Source organism: Terrapene carolina, unplaced genomic scaffold (assembly GCF_002925995.2).
Source record: "Terrapene carolina triunguis isolate 2854851 unplaced genomic scaffold, T_m_triunguis-2.0 Scaffold242, whole genome shotgun sequence".
In the NCBI taxonomy this organism is placed as follows: domain Eukaryota; kingdom Metazoa; phylum Chordata; order Testudines; family Emydidae; genus Terrapene; species Terrapene triunguis.
In genome coordinates, this window is record NW_020664593.1 from 3,961,071 (window position 1) to 3,974,802 (window position 13,732).

Sequence of the window (13,732 nt, forward strand, 5' to 3'; positions counted from 1 at the left end):
AAAGAAGTATGGGCTGGATGAATGGACTATAAGGTGGATAGAAAGCTGGCTAGATCATCGGGCTCAATGGGTAGTGATCAATGGCTCCATGTCTAGCTGGCAGCCGGTATCAAGCGGAGTGCCCCAAGGGTCGGTCCTGGGGCCGGTTTTGTTCAGTATCTTCATTAATGATCTGGAGGATGGCATGGACTGCACCCTCAGCAAGTTTGCAGATGACACTAAACTGGGAGGAGTGGTAGATATGCTGGAGGGTAGGGATAGCATAGAGAGGGACCTAGACAAATTAAAGGATTGGGCCAAAAGAAATCGGAGGTTCAACAAGGACAAGTGCAGAGTCCTGCACTTAGACGGAAGAATCCCATGCACTACTACAGGCTAGGGACCGAATGGCTAGGCAGCAGTTCTGCAGAAAAGGACCTAGGGGTTACAGTGGACAAGAAGCTGGATATGAGTCGACAGTGTGCCCTTGTTGCCAAGAAGGCTAACAGCATTTTGGGCTGTATAAGTAGGGGCATTGCCAGCAGATCGAGGGACGTGATCATTCCCCTCTATTCGACATTGGTGAGGCCTCATCTGGAGTACTGTGCCCAGTTTTGGGCTCCACACTACAAGAAGGATGTGAAAAAATTGGAAAGAGTCCAGCGGAGGGCAACAAACATAATTAGGGGGCTGGAGCACATGACTTATGAGGAGAGGCTGAGGGAACTGGGATTGTTTAGTCTGCAGAAGAGAAGAATGAGGGGGGATTTGATAGCTGCTTTCAACTACCTGAAAGGGGGTTCCAAAGAGGATGGATCTAGACTGTTCTCAGTGGTGGCAGATGACAGAACAAGGAGTAATGGTCTCAAGTTGAAGTGGGGAAGGTTTAGGTTGGATATTAGGAAAAACTTTTTCACTAGGAGGGTGGTGAAGCACTGGAATGGGTTACCTAGGGAGGTGGTGGAATCTCCTTCCTTAGAGGTTTTTAAGGTCAGGCTTGACAAAGCCCTGGCTGGGATGATTTAGTTGCGGATTGGTCTTGCTTTGAGCAGGGGGTTGGACTAGATGACCTTCTGAGGTTCCTTCCAACCCTGATATTCTATGATTCCCTGGCTTTCCTACCCATTCTTCTGCACAGTTTCTGTGATGCCTATTGTATCATTATCTTCATTTAATACCAGGAACTCAAGTTCACCCATCGTAGTATTTAGACTGGTTGCATTTGTATACAAGCACTTAAAATTTGTCAATATTTAGTTGTTTGCCTTCATGTGATGCAATTGAATGGGTCTTTTTTGTGTTTGACTGTTTCTTCTGAGTTCCTACCTGTACTTAATCAACTTCTGTCCTCTTCTCTTTACTGGGATATAGAGAATCCCCTTTAATAAATTCTCCTCTAACGGTTGTCTCTGTCCAAACTGTGTGCTCCTCTTTACCTGTCATTTTTTCCCCAGCCCTTAGTTTGAAAATTCCTTTATGACCTTTATAATTGTATATGCGAGTGATGTGGCTCTGTTTTGGTTAAGGATCTGATCTGGAAGTAAATATAAAATCTCTGCTGATAAAATTTGCAAATTACACAAAAATAGCAGATAAGTAAATTATGAGAATAAAGCAATCTGGATTGCTGGATAAACTGGGCCCAGTCAAACAAAATTAGTTTTAATACAGCCAAATGCAAGGCTGTACATTTTGGAACAAGGAATGTAGGTCACACAGACAGAATGGGGGACTGTATCCTGGAAAGCTGAGACTCTGAAAAGGATTTAGGACAAACAACTGACCATTAGCTCCCAATGTTAATGCAGTCCTTGGATGTATAAAGAGGGGAGAAGTGAATAGAAGTACAGACAGGATTTTACCTCTATATATGTTATTGGTGAGACTAATACTGGAATACTGTGTCCAATTCTGCCATCCACATTTAAAAAAAGATCTTGAAAAATTGGAGAGGGTGCCAAGAAGAGCCACAAAAATGATTCAAGGGCTGAAAAAAATGCCTTACAGAGAGAGGCAAGCTGTTTAGTTTATTAAAAAGGAGACTGAGAGGTGACTTGATCACACTGCATAAGTAGAGAAAATATTGGGTACTGATGGGCTCTTTAACCTACCAGAGAAAAGCATAACAAGAACAAATAGCTGGAAGCTAAAGGCACACAAATTCAAGTTAGAAATAAGGCACAGATGTTTAACAGTGAGGATGATCAACCATTGGAACAAACTACCATGGGAAGTGGTGAATTCTCCATCTTTTGATGTCTCAGATCAAGACTGGATACTACCCCTTATGCTTTCTTATGGAAGTAGTTGCCACAGGGATGCTTTGAGGTTGTGAATGGGAGAGGAGGTGCCCACCAGACAATCACTGTAGTAAGATGTGGGCCACGCTACAAACTGCTGCCTTCAGTAATGCTGGTGAAAATGTCCTTTGTCGGGATGTGTGATGTATATGTCTCAGTATTATTTAGTTTAGATACAAAACAGGATCCAATCCCTGAATTCTGGGCAAATTTGGTTCCTAATTCAGATTCAAACTACTCAGCTGCTTTCCTTTGTTTCCGTAACCAAAACAAAACCAGAGAGCCAAGAACCCCCTAACTGTGGGGCTCTGATCCATCTCTAATTTCAATAAAAATATATGTTTAAAAAAAAGCAAATATAAATCAATTATTATTATTTTTCAGTATGTGTTAGGCACTGTATAAACATAGTCCCTGCTCTAACGATTTTACAATCTAAATCAGGGGTCAGCAACCTTTCAGGAGTGGTGTGCCGAGTCTTCATTTATTCACTCTAATTTAAGGTTTCGCGTGCCAGTAATACATTTTAACGTTTTCAGAAGGTCTCTTTCTATAAGTCTATAATATATAACTAAACTATTGTTGTATGTAAAGTAAATAAGGTTTTTAAAATGTTTAAGAAGCGTCATTTAAAATTAAATTAAAATGCAGAGCTCCCCAGACCGGTGGCCAGGATCCGGGCAGTGTGAGTGCCACTGAAAATCAGCTCGCGTGCCGCCTTCGGCACGCATGCCATAGGTTGCCTACCCCTGATCTAAATAGACAAGAGAGGAAATTGAGGCATGAAGATTTACCCAAGTTGATCAGTGGCAGGATTAGCAATAGCACCTACATTTCTACTCCTAGCCCTGTCTTTTATCCACTGGAATACACTCTCTGAGACTAGAGAGAATAATATGATGCTAAAAGCAGTGGTGAAAATAACTTACAGGACTTACCGGTACTGCCGGAGTCCTGAGGGGGCGTGGCCTCATCCGGAAGAGGCGTGGCCTCAACTGGAAGAGGCAGGGCCTCTCAAGATTTAAAGGCCCTGGGGCACCGGCTGTGGCTGGGAGCCCCAGCCCGGCAGCCGGGCTCGGGCGTGGATTTAAAGGGCCCGGAGCTCCCGCCGCTGTGGGGAGCCCCAAGCCCTTTAAATCCCGGCCTCAGCCCAGCCGCCGGAGTTGCGGGCGGGATTCAAAGGGCTCTGGGCTCGCAGCCGCGGGAGCTCCAAGCCCTTTAAATCCTGGCCCCAGCCCAGGCGCCGAGCTGCGGGCGGGATTTAAAGGGCTCTGGACTCCCTGGCGGGGAGCCCAGAGCCCTTTAAATCCCCGCCGCGGAAGTCGGTGCAGTCCGGCACGGCGTACTGGCTCTTGCAGGTATGCCGAACCGGACCGGACCGGCTTACTTTCACCTCTGGCTAAAAGGGTTAGTCTGGTAGCTTTCACTACACTCTTAGAAGTAGTGCTGATTATGCTATATTGGCTGCAGCATATCTGCAGCTATAGCAGGTTGTACTATGGTTCTGTTAGCGTTTCCCAGCTAAATAAGGCTCTATTGGGTCAAAATGTGGATGGGAAAGTCGTATAGAAAGCGTGTGGCTCAATAGAGGTCGCTCTTTCTGCTAGGTCAGAATTGAGTCAGGGGTGTTGCTGCTGGAGGCAGTATTGGCCTGAGAGCCTTTTCCTGTCGATCATTACAGGTCCTGCAGTACTCATGACAAAGTCAGGGTCATTGGCACCACTGGCCAAAGTCTAGTCACGGCCTCTTTGGTTCGCCTGCAGTGTCAGCTGGGCTCAGTATTCTCATTCACTTCCCTGGCCTGTTGTGTTACACAGCTGCTGCGTACCACCCCGAAGCCGGGTGAAGTGCTCCCGTCCCAGTGTCTGTCTCTCGCGCTGTAGTTCTATTAAGGGTGGTGGGATCCTTAAGCGATGAAAGAGGTTGTTTGAAACTCGACTGGCCTGATCCTGTACGAGGAGAAGCACCATGGCCTGGGGCGGGAGAGCTTCCCGCGCTCCGAAAGGCTCCTGTTCGCTTCGTGGCTCCTGCTCCTTTCCCGCAGGGCGGGGAGCTGGGGAAGGTGCAGGGCGGGGGCTGTGCTGGGGCAGGCGGAGCCAGGCTGGGCGGCCCCTCTTCCCCTCCCTTTCCCCGCAGCCCGGCTCCTCCCCTGGGCGGCCGGACTGTGGAGCCGGCTCCATGCTGAGCTGCCGAGTGACTTTACTGCTCCCCTTCCCGGTGCCCTGGGATCCTGGAGGCGCGGGGCGAGCCGGCCTGGCAGTGGCGCCTTTTCTACTCCCATCCACAATGCCCGGCCCCCAGGGCACCCACCTCCCTAGTCCCACACAGTCGCTGACGTCGTGACTCTCCCCAGCCCGTGTATGTGCTCGCCTCCATGCGCACAGAGGGGGACCCAGAGCTGGCTTTGCAGCCTCCTGCTGGGCAGGAGTGACGGGCCCCCCTCCCCGCACCTGGCCGTGGAGAGCACCTGCTCTGATGCGAGAGTCTGAGAGTTTCTAGTTCATCTTAACCCCCCTCTCTGAACGAGAATTGTCTGTTTCAAGTTTCCCTCCGTTTGGGAGGCACCCCCCACCTCAGACCCGGGGGAGACAGATAGACTTTGCTGGGGCTCTATATATAGGGTGACCAGATCGCAAGAGTGAAATATCAGGACACATTGGGCGACTGGGGGGAGGGGAGAGGACGACAATGACAGACACAGGTGCACAGAGCCATGAGAGGGGGCCCTAGGAAGCTGCAAGAGGGGTTGTACGGCCCCTGCTGCAGCCCGCACCACAAGCCACAGGGCAAGGACACCTATTGAATTCAATGAGAATTTTGCATGTGCATTGATGTACCTAGTTCTGAGATTATAAAGCCAGAAGGGATCCGGTGATCACCTGGTCTCACCACCTGTATAGCACAGACATAGAACTTTCCCAAAATAATTCCTAGAGGATAGCTTTTAGAAAAAGCTTTTAGAAAAACACCATGACCCTTAGTATATTGTTAATTGTTAATCACTCTCACCATTGAAAAGGTATGCCTTATATCCAGTCTGAATTTGTCTAGCTGCAACTTCCAACCGTTGGCTCATGCTCTACCTTTCTCTGCTAGACTGAAGTGCCCATTATTAACTATTTGTTCCCCATGTAGATACTTACAGTCTATAACCAAGTCACTTCTTAACCTTTTTGTTAAGCTAAATAGATTGAGGTCCTTGAGTCGATCACTATAAGGCATGTTTTATAATCCTTTAATCAGTCTTGTGACTCTTCTCTGAACACTCTCCAATTTATCAGTATCCTTCTTAAATTGTGCACCTCAGAACTGGACACAGTATTCCAGCAGTGGTTGCACCAGTGCCAAATACAGAGATAAAATAACCTCTCTACTCCTGCTTGAGATTCCCCTATTTAGGCATCTGGTCATCCTATTTCTGTATGCATTTCCCCAGGGTTTTTTGTAAAAATCAAAACTGAACTGCCCCAGAAATTCTGTCATGTGGAATCATCATGAAACTCGTATGCCTCCAACCCTGCCGATGAACCTTTAGATCCACTGCACAGACTTCTGCCACTTGAGCTAATGGAGTAAGTGATGGTAGAGGCAGTAGGTTGTCATCCTATATGTGATAGATTAGCTCTATAGGGGGATGAGACACTTTTTTTGCCACTGGGTTTCACAGATATCTGCTGACAGAAGAGGAACTGTGAAACTCAGGAATCCTGGGTCTATTCCAGGCTCCTGAACGAAGTGGTCTCTAGTAGTCAAAGACCCTTCTTCCCCGTCCCCTCCAGTCTATGTCTACCCTATTGCTGTCTAACCCGCCCCAGCTCCTCATCTGATTTCAACTGCCCCCCACTACCGCTCTGGATTCCTTGTCCCAGTTTCCTGGTCCTGTCTCACTCTCCTCTCTCCCCACCCCCATCCCTCAGATGGGATGTTCGTTCCAGACTGGCAAAATTATAAGGCTTCCCAACATTTCAACACTTCCCATTCTAAATTTTCAGTTGCTTATCTATAGGCTAGATCTGCCTACAACAAAGCATATTCAGAACCTCTGATTAAAGGGATTATAAGTGTAGCAACCTCCATCATAGCTAGTCACCAAAGATTGAACCCGAGCCATCCAGACTTAAAAGCATGAGCTTCTACTACTTGAGTTCAAGATATAACTCCCTTAGCTGGTAGCTATACAGTTATCCTCTAAAAATCCACCAGAGGAGGGCACAAAACACATGTTGGACAGTGAATTACACAAGTGCCAAATATTATTATTAGACCTGCAATACTTTTCACAATGAACATCAGCGGGGGATAAACTGGGAGTTTAAGAATATTTGGAAAACAATTTTAGAATAACATTCAGTGCTGTGGTTTAAAAGAAAAAAAACCTGTTAAAACTCCTAACTTAGCAGCATTCAATGTTTGAAAAAAAACAACTTCTAGGAGCTCTGGGATACAAGTTAAGGATGTTGAAACAGGAAGATGTTATGCTTAGTTACCACTTGGGCAAGGCGGCGTGCTATGTAATACTTGCAAGATTTCACTGTAATGTTTTACAATATATAGCAGCGCAATGCTGATTCCATTGATATTGTTGAGCAATTCATGCTGATTTTATTTCAGCCTACATCTTAATAGTTTTGAATACTGTAGATCACAATTTTCAGCTCAGTTGGTCTGAACATGCAGAGCTTTAAAATTGCTATGCTCTAAACTGTATATTAACTACAATTTTATAAACCTGCATGTCAGAGAACTGTGTGCCACTACTACTAGACAGTGGCAAAAGGCAATTCAGTGTGAATCACAGAAATGTAGGACTGGAAGGGACATCAACAGGTCATCTAGTCAAACCCCTGCACTGAGGCAGGACTGAGTAATAACAACTAGACCATCCTTGATAGCCTGACAGGTGTTTGTCTAACCTCTTAAAAAACTCCAATGACTGCTATTCCATAACCTCTCTAGGTAATTTGTCCAGTGCTTAACTACCTTTACAGTTAGGAAGCTTTTCCTAATGTCTAACCTAAATCTTCCTTGCTACAATTTAAGCCCATTGCTTCTTTTTCCTGCATGTCCTGAGTGGGACGGGGGTGGGTCCAGGCAGTGGGACTGGGGGGAGGGAGGTTGAGGGAGTCGGTGGGTGTGTAGAGATGGACCGGGGGAAGCAGAGTGGAGGAACTGAGGGGGACAGGACTGGGACTAGGGGAGTCGGGGGGGGGCTGAGGGGGATGGGACAGGACTGGGATGGGGGGAGTAGGGTAGGGGCTGAGGGGAGCATGAATGGGACAGGGTAGAGAGAGCTGTGTAGAGTGGGGCGGGACGTGGGAGACAATGGGGCTGGGCTGGGGAGGGTCAGGGGATTGGAGAGAGGGACAGGGTCTGGAGGAGATGAGACAGAGGGGAGCAGGACTGGAATGGGGGGAAGTTGAGGGGGTGGGGCAGCAGGGGGAGCGATGGGGGTGGGATGATGGGGGAGGCTGAAGAAGAGATTTGGGGTAGGGCAAGGCTGAGGGCAGTGGGTTGGGGGGAGCAGGGGGACTGTGAGGGAGGCTGTTGGAACGGGGGCAGGGACTGAGGGCAGTGGGTTCGGGGTGGGAGGTACAGGGGGGACTGCGGGGGAGGCTGAGGGAACAGGGTCAGGGTGGGGGCTGAGGGCAGTGGGTCGGGTCTACACTGGCACCTCTCAGCATTGCTGTGCCGGGCGGCAGACCTGCACCAGCGCTACCCTGGCGATGGAAGAGTCCTCAGTGGAAATGCAGACTTCATGACACAGACCCTCCTCGTCACTTCAAACCTGGCACTGCTCTGGTCAGCCGCTAGGGAGGCTCTTGTCACTTTCAAACCCATGCAGGATATCTGGCTCTTTTTCAGTTCTCAGGTTAAGAAAAGCCTTTGCATTTTGTGAGGGCTTCAGCATTCACTTTCCTACTTGACAAACTGTCTGCCTGACACATTGCTCCCAGGGCATTCATCTTTATTCATTATCGGCATGTCCATCAGATTAATGAGCAACACTGGGGGAAGCAACACAATGGTGTCATGGATTTTTAATTTTTCAAACCACTTTGACCTCAACAGGATAACAGCAAATCTGGACAGAGCAGATGGGTGTCAGGATGGGTTTGGGTATTTTTTTTTTTTTAATTAAAAAGGTTTGGGTCTGAGCAAAGGCTGCAAACTTCCCTTTGGAAACCTCTGCTGATCTTTTGCCCCAGGGGCTAACAACAGCCTGGAATCCGGGACAGATTTCCACATCCATGCAGGGTGAGATGATGGGGTGGGGGGAGGGGAGGGACTGTGGGGGAGGCAGAGGGAACATGATCAGGGTGGAGGCTGAGGGCAGTGGGGCTGAGGGGAGCCCCCCCAGAGGGACCTGCCAGGGGGCCAGGTGAGCCCAGCAGTGCTTACTTGGAGCGGCTCCCAGGAAGCATCCAGCAGGCAGGTCCCTCCCAGTCCCTCTGGCTTCTTCCTAGGGTCAGGTCGAGGGGAGGGGGGGCTCTCTGCCCGGCGCCAGCTGCCGGAGTCTACAAGCCCCGCCCCGCTGCAGCACGCAGCAGAGCGAGACCTCCCTGCCTCTCTGTGTGCCCGGGGCAGGGGCAGGGCTGCGCTCTGCAGGCTCCTGCCGGCGGGCGGCGGGCCCGTGGGCTCAGGGAGGAAAGGTGAGTGGCGCCGGCAGCGCCGGCTTGCCGTGCTCCCCCTCATATAGGGAGACCAGACGTCCCGACGCGGGACAAGTCCCCTAAAATCGGGACTGTCCGTCTGGTCACCCTATCTACATACTTGGTTTTCTTTCTTCAGACAGGGGTGGTGATGGGCTATTTGGAATCTCCCTGCACCTTGCTGTGGGTGGAGGATAAAGAATTGTACAGGCTTCCTCTAGTTGGGCAAACACAATTTTAAACAAGAAGCACAGAAACTGTTCTTTTTAATGTGGGTGTGTGGGGGGTGTATTTTAATCAAAAAATGCACTGGCTGCTCAGAGATGAAGGAGGGTTGATAATTTTCGCAGAGTTAATGGAAAGTTCAGCTCACTAGTTTATCTGGGTTAAAGGGTTAAAAAAAGTTGTAAAAATAAGGCTGTGATCCTGCATCTAGCTCTGTGCAGGCACAGGGATCAGTCTAGACTCTATGTGGAACCAGTTACAGGATTGGGACCTAAATGTCCTCCCAGTGTTACTAACAGCACAGGGAATTAACTTCAGGTTGCAGTTTATTAAAATGGAAGGACAGTTAAAATCTGACTTGCTTTTCTACATTAATGCTCTGTTTACTTTTGTGTTTCATTCAGTTTGGACAATCAAGCTAGAATAGTTAGTTCCACGTATCCGTTCTAAGAACGTAAGAATGGCTGTACTGGACCAGACCAATGGTCTGTCTAGCCCAGTATCATGTTTTCTGACAGTGGCTAGTGCCAGATGCTTCAGAGGGAATGAACAGAATAGGGCAATTATGGAGTGATGATCCATGCTGTGTTGTCCAGACTCAGTTTCTGGCAGTCAGAGATTTAGGGACACCCAGAGCATGGGGTTGCATCCCTGAACATCTTGGCTAATAGCCATTGTTGGACCTGTCCTCTTATTCTTTTTTTAACCCAGTTATACTTTTGGTCTAATTCTTTTTATTACTATGGCAGTGCTCCATACATTTTCACAGAGGAATTAGCAGTGCTTTCTTGACTCTCCTGCATTAGCACAGGGCAGTAATGTTTGGGTTGCAAATACTGTAGGTAAAAGTTTGCATGATAATAGAAATATCTCCTATGTAAATTACTAAACCTGCATTTTGGGCCTGACTGGCACTTTTTGAAGTGACAGGCAGGTGTAACCACAATTTGCAAATTTCTTGCTGCAGATAATCTTTCTGAAAAAGCTATTGTGTGTAAATACAATTATTTTATAGTTGTGTTGACAGCATCCTGGAAACACCTCAGCTCTTTAAAAGGCAGTGCACCAAAAGCATTTTTGCTTTGTTGTTTGGCATTTTGTGGTAACACAGCTGAGTGCCTCACTGAACAATTTTTAAAAATTAAAAGCAATCCTCTGGAAAGATCCTGTTTGTAGTGGGATCCTACTGATGCTTGGTAACTGCAGGGATTTCTTGCAAGAACATCTGGTAGCAAGATGCCAAATTATGGATCTGTTCAACTACTTGTTTCACAGAAGGCCATATGTCCTCAGCAAGTTTGTTGGATTGTGTATTTTATTTTTGGGCTCAGGTGGTGAGAGGGGAATAAGATGTGAGCATCCTACTGTTAAAGTTGCCGTACAATCAGTCAGCATGGGGGAAGAGAGAGGGGGAAGCTGATGTGCCTTTCAGTGTTGAACCATCATTATTGTTCTACTTCTAAGGAATGGGAAAACTGGGGAACACTTGGCACCCAAGCCTGAGAGAGGCTGAGCATCTTCAACTCCACGTGTCTTCTCTGGGAGTTAAGGGAGCTTAGCACCTCGGACCACTTGGCCCTTTGCATATTTCAGAGAATGCAGTTTAATTTTTTTTCTAGGTGCCTTTGCCTAAGTCTGAATTTTCCATTGCAGGTAGTTTGCAGACTAGAAAGGTCGGAGGAGTTGCCTGCCACTGTATATGTTGCCTGTAGGAAATTAGATCCCAGGTAACTCGGAGCTGTCTGTTAGAAGCCGTAAGTATTGTATTACAGCTGGCATTTCTTATGCATCCTTTGTGTATCTCCTCCATCGCCTTATACATACAGCATAACTGCATTTTGTATGTATCTTTCATACATACCCCAACACTATACAGTTAGCCCCAGATCTTCAGAGGTTCTTAGGAGCTTAAATGCCTTTGAGGATCTGGACTTGAGTCTGGGTGTTTATGTTCTAGTACAACAAGAAGATACGGATTTGATGCGGGAATCACTGGGGGAAGTTCTATGGCTTGTGTTATGCTGGAGGTCAGATTAGATGAGCATTATCACCCCTTCTGGCTCTCAGATCTGTGTATCTGACTTTACTGCCACAAAAAAATGTTTACTCCTATTAGGCCAACATAACTATGGAGGAACAAGCTGGGCCCCATTCTGCCTCTTCATCAGCAACACAACTATTAACTAAATTCCACAGCTGCCCCAGCCCTGAAAAAAGATGTTGCACTTCCTCGGGTTAGCAACCATCCTGAAATTTGTGCCATCCGATTTTTGTAGCAGTGCTGCTTTGCTCGGCTCCCGGAGTTATTAAGGAGACCTCAGTATGTCTGGAATGCTAGGGTGCTATTGTGAGGGATCTCATGAAAACAGTAGCTCTACCTTTAAGCCTGGCTAGAGCATCCTTAGAGCACTGTTCTGCTCCGAAAAGTGACTTATCTAAAAACAGCCCCTTCTTTCTCCATAGCTCTTCCTCTTGGGCGTATAGCTGCTGACTTTAATGATTAATTACATTGTATTTTTAATTAATTGTCCCCCTGCACCTGCAGTGTGAGCTAGATGCCTACTGTTTTATAAATCAAATAAATAATCAGGTTTTACTGCCTTTTACTCCTGTGAGCCCTACAGAAACAGCATAGCTAAGAGGGGAGGAGCTGTAGGCTATCCTTCCTTGTGTATCATTGCATAATTATTCACCATGCTCTGGTGACACCTGTGCAAACTCATTGAAGGCAATGGCAATAGGTGTCACAGAGGAGGCATAATTTATCCTGCAGAATCTTTACTGCTGCAGATGGAGGTGACAAGGAAAGAGCCCAGCATGACCCTCAGATCCCAGGGTCAGTTGGCAGGACTGATATTTAGAAACCCCTCATTTGACTTGCAGACTGAGCACATTTGGTATGGATATCACTGAGAGACCATAAACCAGAGCCCCACCGTGCCATTTTAGAATCACTTTTCAGACTAGACCTGCACTTTAAACACTGGGTGCTGGGTGGCATTGGCAGCCTGTGATATACAGGAGGTCAGACTAGATGATTCCTTCTGGCCTTAAACTTTATGAATGTACGACACTCTGACTTGTCTTTGCATGGCCCATCACCATATAGCTGTGTATTGGATAAAGGATGAAGCAGCAGTAATTTAGAGCTGTGCTGAATGGCACAGAGACGAGCAACCATTCAACAGCCAAGCAAGATGAAATCTCAGAACAGTGGGAAAGGACATCACAGGGAACCTCAAATGTCTTGGAAGGTTATAGAGGAAAAATGGTTGTCCAGGGATATCAAACCTAGATTATTGAGGCATGATGAGTATATGCCAGTATGCCCCTGATATTGCATCCCAGTATGAGGATAATAGTCCACAGCATGTTGATTTAGAGCTACAGTGAACAAGTGCAAATGTCAGACTGTCATAATACAACATCATGACATGTCTTTGTCCTGCAAGACAATAGAGCACAGGTGGCTGCCCTCAGTAGCTTTGACTCTCATGAGTAGAGCATTCAGGGGTTTGTACTATGGAGAAGTTTAAATATTCATGAGAATGGAGAAGAGAGATCCCTGGTTCAGAGTCTGAATCTGCTGAAATATTCATTGTCCTCAGTGATGCTTATCTTATATTGGAGTAAGGAAGCACAAAGCAGCATGGAGTGGCTCCTCTATTGGGCAATGGGAGCAGGTGTCAGGATGTAGAAACTATAGTTAGATATTTCAGAAGATTGGCAGGCTCATGGGGCTGGTGATAGAATAGCTCATCCTTCACTTTAGGGGACTACTTGGAATCCAGGTTGGGCTAGCAGGGTTGAAAAGTGATGATCATTTCAGGGATGTTTGGTGATCTCTATGAAATGAGTCTGGGGGAAGGGAGCGTCAGTCCAGTTCCCAGTGGATAAGTGTCCACAAAACCACCATCACATCTGGTCCCCTAGTAGGCATTCTCAGCAAAGAAGATAAGGACTTACAGGCAAGGGACTGAAGTGTGCTGGTACCAAGAGGTCAGATGCGAGACACATTGGTGGGTGGTAGAGTGTTGTGGTTTGCCCTGTTGCTGTTTGTGACTAAACAGAGGCTACAGATTTCCTTTTTAAAGTAATAAAAGGTCTAATTTCATTTCATTATTTCATTAAAATGTAAGAGGGTTGTTTCCTTCTCCCAGAGTTCCTCTGCATCCATGCTGGGTAATGTACTGATGCGTGTACACCCTTATGCCCTCTGCTTGATGGGGATAGGGTGTGCATGTGTGCGTGCATGCATGTACTCTTGTCCTCTGTTCTGTGCGCTGAAGTCAGTGTTTGGCAGTCAGATGAATTCGTCATGATGATAAGTTTCCCAGCATCATGCCATTGCATTGGCACAATGTAATCTTTAATCACAACACTGTGTTTCAGCAACATGCCCTGCAGTGGTGTGATGGATCATGACAAAAGGTGATTCGTGGGAGGGGCATGAAGGGTCAAGTGCCCCTTCAGCAGGGAGAGGAAGGGGCGGGACCAGAGCTGGAAGAGAAGAGACGGGCCAGAGTTTCTTCCAGCCACGCTGCCTGGGACGCTGCCCAGTGCAGCGCAGCGGCTGAC

The 13,732-nt window shown here is 47.3% G+C and overlaps 1 protein-coding gene across 1 annotated transcript in view; it reads left to right on the forward strand.

Annotated features, from left to right (window-relative positions):
- Positions 1-10,821: 10,821 nt before the first annotated feature.
- Positions 10,822-13,732, forward strand: part of GPR156 (G protein-coupled receptor 156) — a 44,493-nt gene continuing 41,582 nt past the window's right edge. The window contains exon 1 of the mRNA XM_024202429.2: positions 10,822-10,908. The gene's annotated coding sequence lies outside the window, so the exon portion shown is untranslated. The remainder of the gene's footprint in view (positions 10,909-13,732) is intronic.